Here is a 17,861-nt window from a genome sequence, read left to right on the forward strand (position 1 = left end):
ATATTTTGGATGACATACTATACTATGACTTTTTCATGATATTTTGGACGTCATACTATACTATGACTTTTTTATGATATTTTGGACGACATACTATACTATGACTTTTTCATGATATTTTGGACGTCATACTATACTATGACATCTTTATGAAATTTTATAAATACCCCCATAATTACCCCCATCCGGTGCCTTATTCTTTCTAAAAGAACGCCATGATCAATTGTGTCAACAGCCGCACTAAGTCCAACAGCACAAGGTTTCAGCACATGTCAGCATCAGCATTCAATAAGAGGTCATTAGTGACTTTTGTGAGGGCTGTCTCAGTGCTTTGATACTGGCAGAAACCAGATTGAAACTTATCACATATGCTGTTGTTATCCACAGCAGCAAGAAGCTGCTTTGGTACAATTTTTTCTAGAATCTTAGAGATGAAAGGCAGTTTAGAGATTGGGCAAATGCAGAAAATAGATTAATGGTGACAAGACTATAAGAGTACATTCATGTCTATACTCATACAGCTCACAGCACTTAGCTCATAATATTATAGCCACATGTTCTTTAGCTTTCCTCTCACAGTTCCTGGTGCCACTTCAGGGAACATGGCAGCCTGCTCCAGCTCTTTGTGTCTTTCACAAGGTCTTACACAATAACATAGTCCCTATAAATAGCCCATGGGACGTCACTAAGCAAAACAAAAGGAGCAGGCTTAACTCACTGCTGCAGATGTTGGGGGTTGGAAGGAGGGACTGAGGAGCTGGAGGGATGCAGATGATGTGACTGTTGTTCATGAATCAGCAGTGACATCTATTCTACTGCAGCTAATGCCAATTGTCTGAGTTATGGTCACTGCCTGAAGATTACACCAAGACCAATAGCTATGAAAAAAAAAATACTTTCATTCATTAAAGGTTCCACATCTGCTAGTTTTCAAATACAAATAATTTTTTCTGAATAAACATTCTTTCTTTTACATTACATAAAATCATTTTAACTCAACAATCCATTTCATTCACACAGCAGCATTCCAACATCAAACCCTGCAAACTCACATCCCCAAAATGGCCGACTCCTCTCACCCTTCTCTCATTGTGTTATGTGGTTGCCACGGCAACTGTCAACCCCAGCCGCTGGATGCTTTTCTCTGTTCCCCACATCTTCATTACAGATCTATGTAGTGACCATTATTGGCTCCGCTCGGGGCCTGGCTGAGCTGAATGACCTGTAGGAAGACAAACATATTCAGCCATTAGTCAAACCTGGCAACTCCAAGACAGACATATGCGGGAAACATGGCAGAGCCGGGCAGAGAATATCCCACACACAGACACAAGCGGATGAGTCAGAGGTAATAACGTACTGTGGGTTGGTCCCGGTTTGAATCACTGGAGATCTGCACAGTATGAGCCTCCATTTGACAGGGCAACAATCAAAGGAAATTGTACACACGAGGACAATATGCATATATTATTAGGCTTTACAATAGCTTTAGAGTTACTTTGTCAGCTGATGTTTGTGATCCTGTGACTCACAGAGACTCCTGCTGTCCTCACTGTCCCCATGTGTCATCCATTTCCTGGAGGGGAGACCCAGCAGAATGGCGAGATTGTTCTTTTATTGCCCCCTTTATGCCCCCCACCCTATCTCGCTTAATTAAGCACATTCCTACTGATTATACACACAGAGAGATATACACAAAAGAGTGACACACACACACACACACACACAGACACACAGGCAAAAAACTTCAAACCAGTGATGTATAGCAGAGTTGTCAAAAGAGGGGAAGCAGTAGCAGACTGGAACTTGACAATGGACTGCCTGTGAGCGATAATAACATTAGTCAGACGGCCTGGGTATTAGAGAGAATAACAGGCATCGTCACATCCTGAATGTGACACATGTACATGCGATCAGGCACACTTATACACTGTGGTCAGTCAGTGAATCGATGAAAAAGCTAGACTTTCAAACACACAAACAAAAGTTCTTGTGAAGCAAATTTCTTGAATCGTCTCGTAATTGAATTTATTCTATTTAGTCTCGTTTCTAATCCTAATATTGGAGCAGAAAGTAGAGCATTTCCTCTCCCACAGTGTGTTCGCTGCCAGGCAGGACCAGCAAGAGGAAGCAAGGATCTCATTTCAGGCTGTAGAGGATCACATCTGATCCATGTAAGGCCAGACCAGGATGTGACGTGGCGGCTGCTTGTGGCGGGACAGGAAGTGAGTTTCCGCGCCTCTTTTATTAATTTTTCCCTCTCTGAGTAGTCCAGCTAAAGGAAAGAACCCTCCCCCTCATCCTCCCCCTTCTGACTTCCTCTCTTCTTCCTCCCCTGCCCCCCTCCTTCCTCCCTTCCTGCAGCTGTCTCTGCAGCGTGTTGGGTCACCACATGTTGGAGGACAGAGCACTGCTCTGTGGATACGCACACTGGAAGCACAGCAGGGATAAAGACCAGATTAATCTGGACTTTGCCGCGGAATAACTCCGGGATGATATGTATATTATTCACAGTGCCACAGTCAAATAGGGTCTAAATCCCAATGACACACTTAGTGGAGATTACATCTGAAAGTTTCATAGACCTAGAAAAAGGCAGCAGTGGGTTAATGTGATTTCTTCTCATGCAGTGCAGAGGCAGAGGCAGAGAGACTGGATTGATGTTCCTTATAAAAAATTAACAGGGAGAGAAAGGAATGGGATCTTTTTTTTCTGTCGGCACACTTTGCCAGCTCCAAAAATACACCCCGACTGTCCTGCACGACAACAACTATCGAGTAATATCCACTGATTGGTGGAGTATAAAATGCACTGTCTTACACTTTTAATTATCCACTCCACGCTCTGCCAAACACACTATATTTAACACATTTCTTAGACGATTTCCAAAAAGCCTAATTTATTATTTCAGCTGAGAGGAATGTGCCCATCAGGCAGATTTAACAGGGAGTTCAGTGGTCTTTGGCTGAAAGAAGAGGAGGAGGCCATTGAGCAGGAGCATTGGAGCACTGGAGCCTGAACGTTGCTAAGGCTAACAGTACCCTGATTTAAAGAGACACAGTAATGTGCTGGCTGCTGGCTCGACTAAATCACAGAGATGGAGCTGTAGCAATGTGGAAGAACAACACAATGCTCCCTTTCAAAGCAGCAAACCCTTTTTCTCTTCATCTGAAAAGCCCCCTCTTTCTCTCTCCATCTCTCCCCTCGTCTCTGCCAAGAGCTCTCGCGCCTGTTTTTTCAGCTGGGAGGATGGAAATCAGACAGGGGGGGAGACTGGGAGACAGGAATGAAGGGGGGAGAGACAGACTGAGGGATAGTGAGAGTTGAATTTAGGGTGACACAAGCAGGGTTAATTGGCTCTTTATAATCTTGCTGCAGCAAGGTTGGAGGGAGAAAAGATGAGAGGGAGAAGTGTCCTCATGCTTGCGTCAGGTGTCACTTCACTAGGTTACAAGTCAAGGGTCAAGTGTGCAAAACAGAGCATGTGATGTGCTCACAGGTGATGGGCAGAAAACACGAAATGAAGAGCAAATCTAATGGACTTTGATTTGGTTTCCATTCGCTTGCCAAGATAGAACAATGTGTGTGTTTTGAGGAGATCAAAAGCTTCCATCTGGTGCAATGTGGTTTGAGGGCATCTCCTGCCCCCACCCCGATCGCCTCTACACTGTCTGTAAGACACACACATACACTGTGTATATGTGTGTGTACACATATACACAAACTACACTCAACCATAACCCCAATCCCTCTTTACAAGCCGTACACCCCATAAGCACCCCCCTCCCCCCCAATCCAGCACTCACACATGCAGCTACCACACCCCCATTACAGACAGTGCAGAGTATCTAATCCATTTCCTCCACCACTGTGGTTGTCATGGAAACGCAAAATTCCCCATCTGAGTGACGAGAGAGGGAGTGGAGCAAGCAGGGAGCGTGGTGGGAAGCAGAGAATTGAATATGTAAGGATGCAACAAAGAAGCCACTAAGCTAAAAATTCCTTTTCTGATTTCTTACTTTACAACTGTTCCTCCAGCGCTGCTGTTACAAAGGTGTGTGTGTGTCTACATGTTGGCACCACTGTATATGAGGGTGCTTTCCTGCATGTATGAGATTTTGCACATGCCAAGACATTAGTTGGGGAAGTGAGTGTGTGCTCTATTTGTGTGTGTGTGTGTGTGTGTGTGTGTGTGTGTGTTCGCGCTCTCAGAGGTCGGACATGCTGTGAATGTGCAGCGCCTCAGACATGCAGACTCTGACACAGAGGCATGTCGACAACTCAGCGCCATGGCGACAGGTGTTGCCGCGGAAATGGTGCAGCTGCTGCATGGATATTTCAGGCTAATAAGCGTGCACCATCAAGCTCCTCTCGTCTCCCCTTCCCCTCCCCACCACTCTTCCCCTCTCCGTTCCCTGAACCAACACACCCCTGCCTGATACTGACGGCAGGAATGCAAACTCTGAGGGGAGTCAATCTTGAACATACAACTGTGTGTTTACACTGTGGTATTACATATTCAGCTGGCTGTTTGATATTATGAACCAGGTGCAGAGATTGGGATAATGAAGATTTTTTTTTAAATAAAAGGTAATGACAAACACATAGTAAGACCTGTAATTCCAGAAACACATTTTAGACTGTGCAGCCATCAGATCAATGCACTTTGAATCACCTTAAACTTGATTTAATATCATAAAGAAACTATGACATTTTTGGAAATACACTAATTTCCAAATACACTTATTTATGAGTTATACCCCCATAATGTGATTAAAGGGAAACTTCTGTAGTTTTCATCCTTAACCCTGTTTTCTCATGTTTTTGTGTCTATGTGCCCAGTGGAGACAACAAGTTTTGAAACTGGTCCAGTAAAGAGGAAGATGAGCTGCAATGTAATCCTTACAAGTATTAGCTCACCGTCAGTGTACATCCACTGAAAGTGCATGTTTTGTCAGTGTGTTTAATGTTTACACATGGACTGTCAACTGTCAACGTAGTGCTGACGCTATGCAGAGTTGAACCGGGAAGCGCGAGCTGACTGTTGCCTTCCTGATCTGACGGCTGTCACTCAGAGTAGGCCCACATCCCTTACCTATTGCCTGGCAGCCGAACGCTCACTCTCCGGAAATATATGTATGAGCAGCCAAGCCCTGGAAGCCCTAACAAGTTTTATCACGAAGTAATAGTATCAAGTGCTCAGCATTGTGTTTCCTGTGACATAAGTCCGTTCTCAGAACATGTTTTTATTGTCTGTACCCAGGAAACATACAGAGTTTGGCAAGTGTGTATTTACGTATACAGCTCCTTATATGTGGAATCTTCTGCAGAAGGACTTAAAGTTGCGCTCATTGGTGCCTCTCAGCCATTTCAAAGCATTGTCGCAGGATTTTTGTACACAATTTGCCTTATGTTTGATCCAGTCCATTTACTATTGTCTTCCTGCAACAACTCATCTCTTGAGACTTCAGAATGAGACCTCTCCTTGAGTGAAACTTGGTTGCAAAAACACACACGTTTAGTGGATGTACATTGTACATTGATCTTGGATTACGTTGCAGCGAGTTTCATGGCTTCCAGCTGCAGAACACTCACTCAGTGCTGGACCAATTTAAAAAAAATATTGTTCCCATTAGTCACTTAGATATAAAAACATGGGGGGGAAGGGTCGAGGTTGAAAAACACCCAAGTTTCCCCTCAAGCATGGAGCTGGAACCAGGAGGAGATTAGCCTAGCTTAGCTTTAAGACTGAAAGCAGGAGGAAACAGCTCTCCAGGTTCTGTTCAAAGTTAAAAAAAAAAAAAAAAAATCCCCCTATTAACACCTCTAAAGCCCTCTTATACTATCTGTTAAGTCTGTACATAAACAGAAATGTACAAACTACAAGTTGTGATTTAGGGAGTTGTGGTATAACAGTTTCTTGGAGGACAGTTGCTTGGCAACCTCATAGTGACAATATTTATATGAAAAAACAAAGATATGACTGAGAATTACAATTCTGCAATCATTGAAAAGATCCTTAATGAAAGACAATAAACAAATGCTTTTGAAAAAGTTTGAATAGTGTATCAGCCACCATCCATTCAAACACACCCTAAGAGGCTAAAAAGAGTGCGCCCCAAGAGCACCTGAACAGACACCATCCCTTTATTTCCAGCATTGTTTAGTGTAACCTTCCAACATTGCAGCTCCAGTGAGATTGGGGCTGTGTCATACCCCATAGCTCCCACAGGATCAAAGAGAGTGTTACAGCATCATTTAATAGCCTTGCCTAGATCCAACTCCATACCTCATGCACAAACATCAAAGTGGTATCAAGCTTGGAAAGAAGCAAATAACTGTATTTTCCAAAATGTTTATCTAATCATTTGAGTGTTTTCCAGCAGATCCACGCCCACATGAATCAAGTGAGGAGAGCACAGACAAAAGACAAATACATAAATATCTCATGTGGAATAATCACTATTGTTCTACTTTTGGCAGAACATATGTTCATGTAAGACCACACTGATCCTGGTGAGAAATTAATGAGAGAAAACATGTTTTCAGGGCTTTTAAATGTTAAAGCATGCACACACCCAGAAACTCAGATGCTAAGTAACAATAACCTGATCAGAAATACGATGTCTCTATGGTGAATCAAAAATCCCAAAAAGGAAAATATTCTTGAAAGACTGAAGTCACATTTATCAGCAGCAAAATATGTCAAATATCTGTTAACAAACTCACAGAACGCATGCAGTATAATCTTATTGTCATTTATCCAGGTGTATGCCCAGTACATCCCGAACAGACAGCCTTTTCCAAAAGGGAACTAAAATCAAAGTGAAACTGACCTATGCTCTCCTCAAAGCCAGACTCCATTGAAAAAAAAACAGTAATTTTACTTCACTAAATACTGGAGCTTCTGGTCTACCACCGCCTTGATCAGTTGGTTTGTATGTGTTATTGTGTGACTTTGGTGAATCTGACACAACCCTTTAAAACACAAAGTCACACATAGTTACAAAATAACAAATTGATCGAGGCAGCAGTACACTAGTATCTCCTGTGTTAAGTGAGGTAAAATTAGTGTTTTTGTCAATGGAGTCTGGCCTTGAAAAATGCATAGATTAATTTCACTTTAAGTTCAGGTCCCCGTCTGAACGAGTTGTCTGTTTGGGAAGTACTGAGCACACAACTTGATAAATGAGACTTTGATTATGCTGCACGAGTTGCGTGAGTTTGGAAAAAGATGTTTTAATATAGTTTTGCTGTTGTTGAACACAGTCCTCTATGACTTCAGTTAATCAAAAATTGTCTAGATTCTTCCTTCACCAGAGGCATGCAACAGTTTTCTTCATGAATTTAAGACACGGGATGAGTAACTGATACATAAATGGTCATTTGGGGGGTGAACTGAGACTGACATCAAAATCCACAGTGACCACAAAGCAGAATCATGCAGTAATGGGTCCAGGCACAACAACTGGAGATTATATGAGAAAGCTGCATATTTGTGGAACTCCAGGGAATAACAAACTGGGCATAAACACATCTGAATTCAACAAGGGGGACCATGGGAATATTTTCAGAGCCATATCTCACATTCTGACAGTGGTCAGCAGTGTTGGTTGGAGGGATACGAGGGACTCTGCTGCACACCAGGACCTCTGGGACAGGTGTTAAACCCATCAGCAGTGGAGGACCCTCACAAGGCTGGGAAGTTACTCTTGGACCATGGGAAATACTCAGATACAAGACATACCACAGGTTTAAGCTGATCATTATAACACAAAGATGTGGAGGGAAATATACACACATTCCTCGGCCCATTCCTGCATCCATTATATAAACTACATGTATTCTAAGAGTGCATGAAAATCCATACGAAGTCTCATGACACAGACCTGTGAGCCGCTGAGGATACAAACACATGAGCCATATTTGTTCTAGTTTCTGTGCTTTTTGACGCAGTGCAGTCAGACTGTGCACAATTAAACTTCCCAAGTCACTTCACAGTCTCATTTGGAAATCTGCATGAATCATGACTAACTTGTTTGCATGAATGTGTGTGTGTGTGTGTGTGTGTGTGTGTGTGTGTATCAACAGCAGGCAGAGGAAACAACCCTCTGAGAGGATTAATTAGAAAATACTGCAGGACGTTCTGAGAAACGAGGAGAAAAAAGGAGGAGGGAAGAGAGAGGAAAAACAAGCTCCAGTGCCCCAATTTACTGCTCTCATGGCACGTCACCCACCCTCCCTCCATCCTTCTCTTTGTTCTCCCCCCTCCCATCACCTACTCCGCATCTCTGTCAGCACACACAACTCACGGTCAAAATCCTCTCATTTCTTACATTTTTTTTCTATTCTTGTCTCCACATCCATTTCCTCATCTCTCTTTTGCTAACCCAGATAGCCAAACACTCCCTGCCCTAGATAAAATGGAGGTCTGTCAGTCTCCCTTTGTGACCCCGCCTTTCCTCCAACCATCCCTTCCCTGACTCCCCACTTCTCCCCCCTTCAGTGACCTCTCTGTACTCTCCATCAGAGGTGGCGGTGAAGGTCCAGAGAGCAGTTTGTGTCATTCGTCTGTCCGTGTCCATAAAGCTCAAATATTCATGTGCCCGCTCCGCACCGAGCAACAACAGATGATGTCGGCCGGCAACAGACTCCCAGTTTCCATGGCAACCTCCACTATCCATTCCCCCCTCCCCTCCTCTCCTCTCCTCTCCTCTCCTCTCCTCTCCTCTCTCTGACTCAGTTGGGTGGTAGAGAGGGATGGTGGCAGCGGTGATTGCCTCCCTGGTCACATGTAGCAAAGAGAGGGAGACATGTTGGCATCACAGGGAGTAGATCACTCGGAGGTGAGGAGGGGGAGGAAAAGGGAAAGACTGCAATAATGTATGTTGATTGGAGAGAAGCAGACGAGAAAGGTCTGGCTATACATTGCAAGAAAGACAAAAAACAAGCATCTCTCAACAGAGGGGGACACCAAGACAAGACTCCCTGTCCTCTTGCCCTCCCTGCCAGCTCCTGCCTCTCCTCGTCTCTTCCTCTGTGTCGCCTCTTTGTGTCCCCCCCCCCCCACACACACACACACACACACACACACACACACACACACATGAAGAAGCAGCCTGACACAGGGACTGTAAGCTGCTTACTATAATACAGCTTCACAATGCCTCTTAATACTCCTCTTTTACCCCCCACCCACACAGCCTGTCTGCAAAATGGATTGTAATGCAGTGCACTGCCCCCTATCCTCATGTACTCCTTTACAGTGGGATGTAGCTTTTCTGAACGGGAAGTCGCAGCACTTTACCCTTTCTTTCTGCACAGCTATAGCTCTGGAGTAGATTCTAATGCAGCACTTGACCCGTCTGTCCTTTACCTTATCAGTATAGAGCGGACTCATACAGCCTGCGCGGTCCAGCTGTAACTGTCCACCAATCTCAGTTCAGTCATTGTTTACAGGCCTGATCTTTTCTTCTCATCGCCTCGGCTGCAATTCCTATTTTATGCCTGACTGAGTAACATTCATTGTGTTATTGCCCTGTGTGTAAGATGCACTGCCTTTACAGCTGCAGCTATAGCATGTTCGCATCTGCGTTCCCTTTGTCTATGTAGGTCATCTCTACCTCTGCATTCGTCTCTGTTTTAATTCCCTATATCTTTCCTGCGGTAATGCCACCTCAGCCTCCATTTTACCGTAAAACAGAGGAGGAGGAAACCATAGGAGCTTGAAGACATGATACATTAAGCCCAGCATGCTGTAAGAAGAGCAAGCAGTATGGAACAGACGGGACATGAAAGAGAAGAGGGGGTTGAAAAAGAAAAGAAATATGAAGGGGAAAAGATGAGAGGAGAGAAAGAGACATGAAAGAGGAAACAAAGTGAGCTGGAGCAGACAGAGAGGTGAGGAAAGCAGCAGACAGGCAGGGAGGAGGAGAATAAAAGAAAAATCAGGGGAAGTCGGGTATGGGTGCTGATTTTTACCAGCAGGAGGTAAGTGTAACCATGGTTACCAGGCAAAAGAATGATGTCATTGCCTCTAATAGGTGCTTGGCATGGTGGGGTTATTTTTTTGGGGGGTGGGGGGCTGGCAGTGCGAGACTGTTCCCCACCCTCAGCAGTTTATTATCACACATCAGGAGAAAAAAAGATGATAATCCTGTGACTGAGTTTGTGTTTTTGGAAATTTAGAGTTTCATTTAGCTTTCACAGATAATAAAAGATGTGCTCTGGCTGGGTACCAGACACTCCCAGCGTGTGCCAGCTTCATCATTACCTTGCACTTTCTCCCCTAAACTCTTTTTCTCAATCCTTTCCTCCAAGTTTGTTTCTTATCCCTCACATACAGAAGAAGCTGGAAGATTTGCCCTGATATTAGTGGCATGTTTTTAATTTCTGTTGTTGTACTGAGAAAGATATTTAAATGGGTTGTTTTGTAGCAAATCCTCACATTCAAGAGGTGGAAACCCAAAAGACAGATTGGGATGTATAGACTCATACAAAAGTAATACCTCTCAATCATCACTTATGATCTACTAGACGTGTTTGGCAGTGACACCTCCTGCAGAGACTCTGCCCTCTGTCTGGATTTTCTTACTTTCTTCTTATTTTCTGTTTTTGGGACATCCATTGACATGTATCTCCACAGTGCTCAGGTGAGGTCAGGGCTTTATATATCAGTAGCGACCAGGTGCCAGACCATGAACAGCAGGCATGCACAAGACGCAGCACAAAAAATAACGCAAATACAGCGAGAGAAAACCAAGCAACAACCTCCGGGACTGAAAAATTAAGCCAATACAAAAGCGCCAAGAACTGCAGTTCACTTAACGGCCACTTGAGGCTGGCTCCAGAAGCCAGTCAATGCCCATAGACCCCCATGTTAACACGCCCAACTTCACATAACAAATAAACGTGTTTACAGCCCGGTACAAAAATGGTTTCAGTCTCTTTATGATTCAAGTTTTTATTGGTTTGACAGGCTTGGCACATGGCATAAATATTATTTTCCAGGCATACAAGAATATAAGGCATGTATGTTTTACTATATTGAGGTGGACTCCAGTACATAAAGAAAAAATAACAAATAAGTTAAGAAGGAAAGAGAAGAAATCAAACTAACAAGCAAAAACATGTCACACATATGTCGTCATACATCACTCTACAGGGTCACATAATCACAGAGCAAGTTTATAATTATGTAGGCTTATCTTCCATTTTGATATGAGTCCATAACCAGTCCCAAGGAGATACTTCTTCCTCCTGATCGACATTTATTCTGCTGAGCAAACATTCATAAGATGCTATTTCCACCATTGCAATGACCCATTCTTTCAATTCCAGTGTCTTAGAATAACTCGACAGTTATTAGACCCACAATAATAACAGAAAATGCAAATTTGGATACGTCTGGTATTTGCAAATGATCTCCTAATAAACACAACTTTGGACTCAGTCAGTTCCACCCTTCGTTCCTCCACAGCTCCAGCCTCTCACCCAAATATGGTCACTTCTGCTCCAAAAAAAACAAGATAGCAACAGCCATAATGCTAAAATCAAGGCTTCAAAGTGTGAGTCCACAAACCAGTGGGAGATGTCACGGTAGCTACGTCGGCAGTTCTTCACTTGAGCTGGCGAGTGTGTTTACAGTTACTGACAATCCATAATATATATCCATGTAATAATTAATCTGTTTTTTAAATGGCTGTTCTGGGGATTTATTAAAGGGGTATTTGTGTGTCCATGTTGGTTTTCATGTAGATCACAAAGGTCAGCATGAAAAATGTGTGGACACCTACAATAATTTCTACATAATATTCGGCAAGAAACAGAGATTGTCAATAGAAAAGGCACACGAAAAGAATCACGACTCAGATTCATCTGCAATAAAACTTGCAACAAAAAGCTTTTTGTGAGCTTTAAATGTCTGTTTCTGTTAGAATCTGCTCTGTTCAACCTCTAAATGTCACTGTGGATGTAGGCTTGCTGTCTTCACCTCACATTCACCCTCATAAAACAGGGTTATAGATTATATAGGACACACACACACACGCACACAGACACAAATGAAGCCATGCTTGCAAGACATGCGTACACACACACATACACATACAGTAAAGACCACACCCAGATATTTAATGCTCCCAAAGGAAATCAGACTGCTGCAGGCTCAGCTAATGTAGGTCAATTGACTGACAACTGCTCTACCTTCAACAATCTGTATGGACAGATAGGGGGCAGGAGGGAAGAGCCCATGTGATTAGAGCCTGACGTAAGTCAACACAGACCCACCAGCCTCAGGGGTTCCGCGTGGAAACCAGCATCACTTAGACGCCTTCACATCGGTGATATCATTCACTGTCTACTGCACCATCACAGTTTGTACCAGTTTTTGTCTCATCAATGGACTCTTACATCCATCCATCTAAAAAGGCCCTGTGAGAACATGTGGTTTATCACAACACAACGAAGCACCTTCAGGAGCAGTGATGAAGTCCACAAACAGGGTCAGCATTATGATTTCATGGATGTTGAAGAACAAATCTGCTTCTTTTCTCTGAGTGTACACAGGGAAAGAATCACTACTGTCTTTTCTATGAACCACAAACCGCACCAGTATCATCTATCTTCTGTTAGATCAGTAAGTGTATTTTCTCTTCCATTTCAGTAACTGGTTGCTAAATACAGCCTGATAAAAGTTTAGCTATGATACTGTAACCTCCTTTATTCTGCCCCTCCCTACCTGGACCCATGTTGCCTTTTATAGGGCGGACAGGGGATCTTTAGGAGGCAATAGCAGGTCAACAGTATATGCTACATAGAGAGAATTCATGAGAACTGTATGTGATTGCACAAACATTGTGTTTTGATTAGGTGCCTAAACAAACTTCCAAAGGTTTAGAGGCATCAGGGCTTAAAACATTATGATGGAAGTACATGATGGCCGTTACCATGTTTAATGTCATACATCGTTACGTATGACGTGGGTTGATACCATTTGTTACACAGATTTGGTGCTAAATGTAACTATATTTGACCACTCAAGAATTAAATGGTCAAAACTCCAATCCAAAGATGACCTTAAGGAACACCACAAAAAATGTATGCTGTGATTTGTTATTAAAAGCTTTTCAGATTTTTCGGCAGTTAGATTGTTAACACTTCTGTTTTGGAAACTGCAAAAATATCCCCTGTTTTTAATATCTACCTATCTATGAAAGCCATTCATCCTCGGAATGCCCCAGGTCTCTAATTTGTGGTTGTGAAGCTGTTCATGAAGCTGTGATTATTCTAGAGGTCACAAAAGGTGACTTTGTACAGGGATGTCTGTTTCAAAACAATGGTCTCACTGCAATGAAATGACAACTATGGGGGCTGACATCATCACACATGAACAAAACTGGGCTCATTGAATCCACAAGAGTCTCAGCTTTACGGTCATACCAGATTTATGCAACTCCAAGACAGTTTAGGGACTCCAGTACGCAGAAATATTAACAAATTTGTACTGCATGAGAAAAACTGCATGGTTTTTGCCTGAAACTGCATAAGACTATAAAAGTTGAGAGGTAAAGGGACTAAAAAAATTAAGGTAAAAAGGTAAAAAAGGTAAAAAAAAAAATTGCCATGCCAGTTTTTCCCTTTCCAAATTAAGTCTAACTTCGAAGCGTTATTTAACACCCTTCCTCACATGCTGGCTTGGCACTGTTGGTACCAGTGGATTCCTTCACCCTAGCTATAAAACTCAGCCCACAACAGCCTCTTTAATAATGTCAGCTGAGGATGCTGGCGTCCTCGAGGAGCAGAAGAGGCTAATAAAAGATTTAGAATTGGACAGTACTGACAAACAGCTGAAAGAGTATGGCTGGAGACAGAAAGATATGGCTGCATGTCTTAGGTTTTAACTCTGTGCACTTACATGCACACACTGTGGTCACAGAAACAATCTGTCACAACCATCGACAGCTTCAGAACCACAGCTCACACAGGTCGACACTCGAGTGTGAGATTATGACACTAAACATGGCTACGGCTTGTCAACTTGTCACCATAAACTGGAGTGTCAAGTTTGTTGCTCCATCATTAGTATTTGTTTACTATACATGTGAGGACTCTGTAGAGGTGTTTCTGTGTGCATATGAAAGAAGGAAAAAGGGAGCGTGGTATGGAGAGAGAGAAAAATGGTCATGCATGTGGCTGTGCAACCCCTCGGTGCTTATTGATATTCTGTGTGCATCAGCCTTCAGCACAGCCTGCAGAGCACACAGACCCTCCTCTCTCTAAACCTCGCTCATATTTAGGGGAGAAATTCATCCCCAGAGAGACGATGATCCGCCGGGATGAGCCATGACATTGTGGATTAGGGGTAGAAAATGCTCAAAAATGAAAATTGCGGGTGGTGGCAGAATTCATGTGTATTTGTGTGTGTTGAAGTGGTTTAGGGATTGTCGGGTTCATGGGGAATTTGGGCAGAGGGAGATCAGCATGCCTTAAAAATGTAAGGGCATTTGCAAAGTAAATAGATAAATAAAAGAAATGGTGACATAGACAAGTCTGTTGGTGCGTAAATACACGTTGGATATGACGTTTCTCACAGTTTCATCATGCAACTGCAGAAACAAAAGCTAGTTTGCAAGGCGATGGATGATGACGAGGAGAGACAAGTGAATGAAAGGGAGGCAAGAAAAGGTGAGCAGGTCGAGGCAAAGAAATGAGAACAGGCCTAAATTTTTCAGTCTCGTGAAGTGCTGTCAAACTTTTGTACATTGCCTCAAAAAGTCACACAGAAGTCTGAGTCGTCTGATGCACAATTCTCTTAACAAAAGCCCCATCTGCTCTTTAATGGGATTTAATGCTTAGGTTGTCTCTCTATGTTGGACGTCTTCAGATCTGACACACACAGCGACACACACAAACCAAAGCACTTTGGAAAAGCAAGTCACATAAGTTCATGCTGACATGCGGGACGTGCTGACTGCGTTCTCAGCAGACACATCACATTGTTTTAGTGCAGAATATGCTTCACTTCCAGATGAACAGACACACAAACGAGACGCAAACTGAGGACAAATAGGCAGAAAAATCAGATGACAGGCAGATGTGGGATGGAGAGATAATCAGAAACAAAAGGGATGGAGGAAGCCAGAAAGAAGAGGAAGCAAGACATAAAAACAAGTATTTATGGGTGTATAAGGAGAAACAGAATCTTATATACTGAAGCAACTCAACAGACAGGGATGTGCCTATATGGAGACAGAGAGCCAGACAGACTGACACAGATTTCTGGCCGAGACAGGCAGACAGTGTTTTTATCTCTGCACCCTGCTGCTTCAGGGTGATTCGGTCAGCTCTGTGATGATGGAGATGTCACTCAGCGGTGTGGTGGCACAGCCAATCGGTTGACACTCAGTGGCCCATGTTAATTGTCCACTAATTGTGTGTCACATGAAGAGTGTTATACAAGCAGCCGAGTAATTTGATCAAGGGGATATTATTAAGATATCATGACCAATGCAGGCAGAGACACATTTACACACCAAGAAGCAGGCGTGTGAATTCATGCACTCACTTGCAGGCAAATCCAAAAAGATGCAAATAAGCGCAGACACACATTCGGCACATATTCAAATAAAGATGCAGTCACACACACACTAACATTCACAAACAGTTAAAGCTGTTCTTTTGGATTCTTCAGGAGTCACTCAAACCCTGTTTCTCTGGAGTTTAAATGTCACAGTAGTGTGTATTTCTCTCCTGAAGCAGCAGGGAAGTTGAGAAATGGCCAATCTAAACAAATGAAGTGAGGCTTTAATCCACAGTTCTCAGAAATGGAGACTGAGAGAAGCTGTGGAGCGTACAGCCAAGTTAAAGACAAATGAAACACATTTATTTCAGAGCCCTGGCAATGTGGATGCTAATAGCAGCCAGAAAAAATGCACACTCACACAAAAAGACTTCTGGGTCTGAGGAAAAGAGAAAAGAGAGAGCTCGATGTAGAAGAGAGCAGGGGAAAGGAAACATATACAAAAATATAAAAGATAATATGTCGTGCATGTAAATCAATTGTTTTCTTCTCTCCACAGAGGTCACATCTCCTCTTCAGTATCTACCACTCCCTCCCTCCTCCAGGAGGCAGAGGGGTGGCAGATACGCTCCGAGGTTCACTTTGCTACCTGGAGACCGACAGCCTCCCTCGGCCAGCCAATCAGAGGCTGTGAAAAACAGACTCCTGCTCCGCCATTGGTCCGCTGCTCCCGGGAACTCATTCCACTATCAATGGCTGTGTCATTGTGTCGTCTGGCAGTGCTGAAGCCAATTATACTGCCCCCTTTCTTTGTTCAGACCTCTTTTCTCCAGCAGACCCCCTTCACGCATATAAGGGCATAGACACACACACACACACACACACATGCAGACACACACGCATACAAATCTCCTCTGGCTCCCCAGAATGTCACAACAAGAGACTGAGGGAGTCTGGGAATCAGGAGGACCTGAAACTCATAGTAATGAGACATCATTATAAATAAATCCACCCTATCTTTGACCTGACCTTAACCTCAACCACCCTGAAAAATAGACAGAAGCATTTTAAACTGTTCAATAAATTAACCTACAAACCTTAATCCTTGGCATAGTAGTTCTGCTACTAGCTCAGGTGGCAATTATGCAACCTACAGGCTACAAATTATGATCATAGCATACTTCTGTGGAGCTGCAATATTTAGCAAGAAGTGAAATGTAAGGTATAGAGTCTGACGCAGTTTGCCTTCAGCACTTGTTGCTTGCATCCTGCTTCATATTAGTTGTCAGACGTTTTTATTATTTAATCCAAATCTGTTTTTGACTTTAATCAAGAGGTTTTATCCATCCACTTTCAACTGCTTATTCAAAGCCGGTTTGCGGTGGCAGCAGGCTGAACAAGTATTCCAGGCGCCCCTCTCCCCAGCAAAGCTTTCCAGCTCCTCCTGGGGGGTCCTAAAGCATTCCCAGGCCAGACCAGATATGTAATCCCTCCAGCATGTTCTGGAACTACCCCAGGGCCTTCTACCAGTTGGACGTGCCCAGAACACATCTAATGGGAGGCGCCCAGGAGGCATCCTGATCAGATGCCTGGACCACTTCAACTGACTCCTTTCGACACAAGGGAGCAGCAGCTCGACTCCGAGCTCCCTCTGGATGCCTTTGCTCCTCACCCTATCTCTAAGACTGAGCCCAGCCACCCCACAGAGGAAACTCATTTCAGCAGCTTGCATCCAGGACCTCATTCTTTCGGTCACTACCTAGAGCTCATGACCATAGGTGAGGGTTGGGACGTAGATGGACCAGTACATTGAAAGCTTCGCCTTCTGGCTCAGCTCTCTTCACCACAACGCCCGCATCACTGCAGATGCCGCACCAAACTGCCGATCCATCTCAAGCTCCATTCTACCCTCACTCGTGAACAAGACCCTGAGATACTTGAACTCCTTTGCTTTGGGCAGTAACTCTCTCCCAACCTGGAGGGGGCAATCCACTTCTGGCATACTTTGTAAGGGTATCTGCAGAGAGTACAGATAAGTATGTCCAAAAAAAAAGTATTTTGAAGAAAAGATAACAGAAAATGTTGGAAACAAATATAGTGTTTTGGACAAAAGTCACAAAACCTTTTGTGGTTGAAATGGGCTTGGTTCGTTATAGTGTGCAAGATGACGTCTGTAGTCCATGTGCCTGATCTTTACCATCTTTGACTTTTTTAACAATTTCACCCTGTTGAAACACTGCTAGCAGGATGACACAACAAAGTTTACCAAGCAACATGAATAAGTAAACTAAGGGGGTCTAATCAGCCATAATAAGTGTGTGGGAGTGAAGGACCTTCAATA

General features: G+C 43.5%; 1 long non-coding RNA gene across 1 annotated transcript in view; it reads right to left on the reverse strand.

Moving 5' to 3' along the window:
* LOC126388531 (uncharacterized) overlaps nucleotides 1-17,861 on the reverse strand; it is a 31,516-nt gene that overhangs the window by 9,112 nt on the left and 4,543 nt on the right. Inside the window, exon 3 of the long non-coding RNA XR_007569758.1 lies at nucleotides 1,080-1,222. This is a non-coding gene — a long non-coding RNA (uncharacterized LOC126388531). The remainder of the gene's footprint in view (nucleotides 1-1,079; nucleotides 1,223-17,861) is intronic.

The sequence above is a fragment of the Epinephelus moara genome, chromosome 4 (assembly GCF_006386435.1).
Source record: "Epinephelus moara isolate mb chromosome 4, YSFRI_EMoa_1.0, whole genome shotgun sequence".
NCBI lineage: Eukaryota > Metazoa > Chordata > Actinopteri > Perciformes > Serranidae > Epinephelus > Epinephelus moara.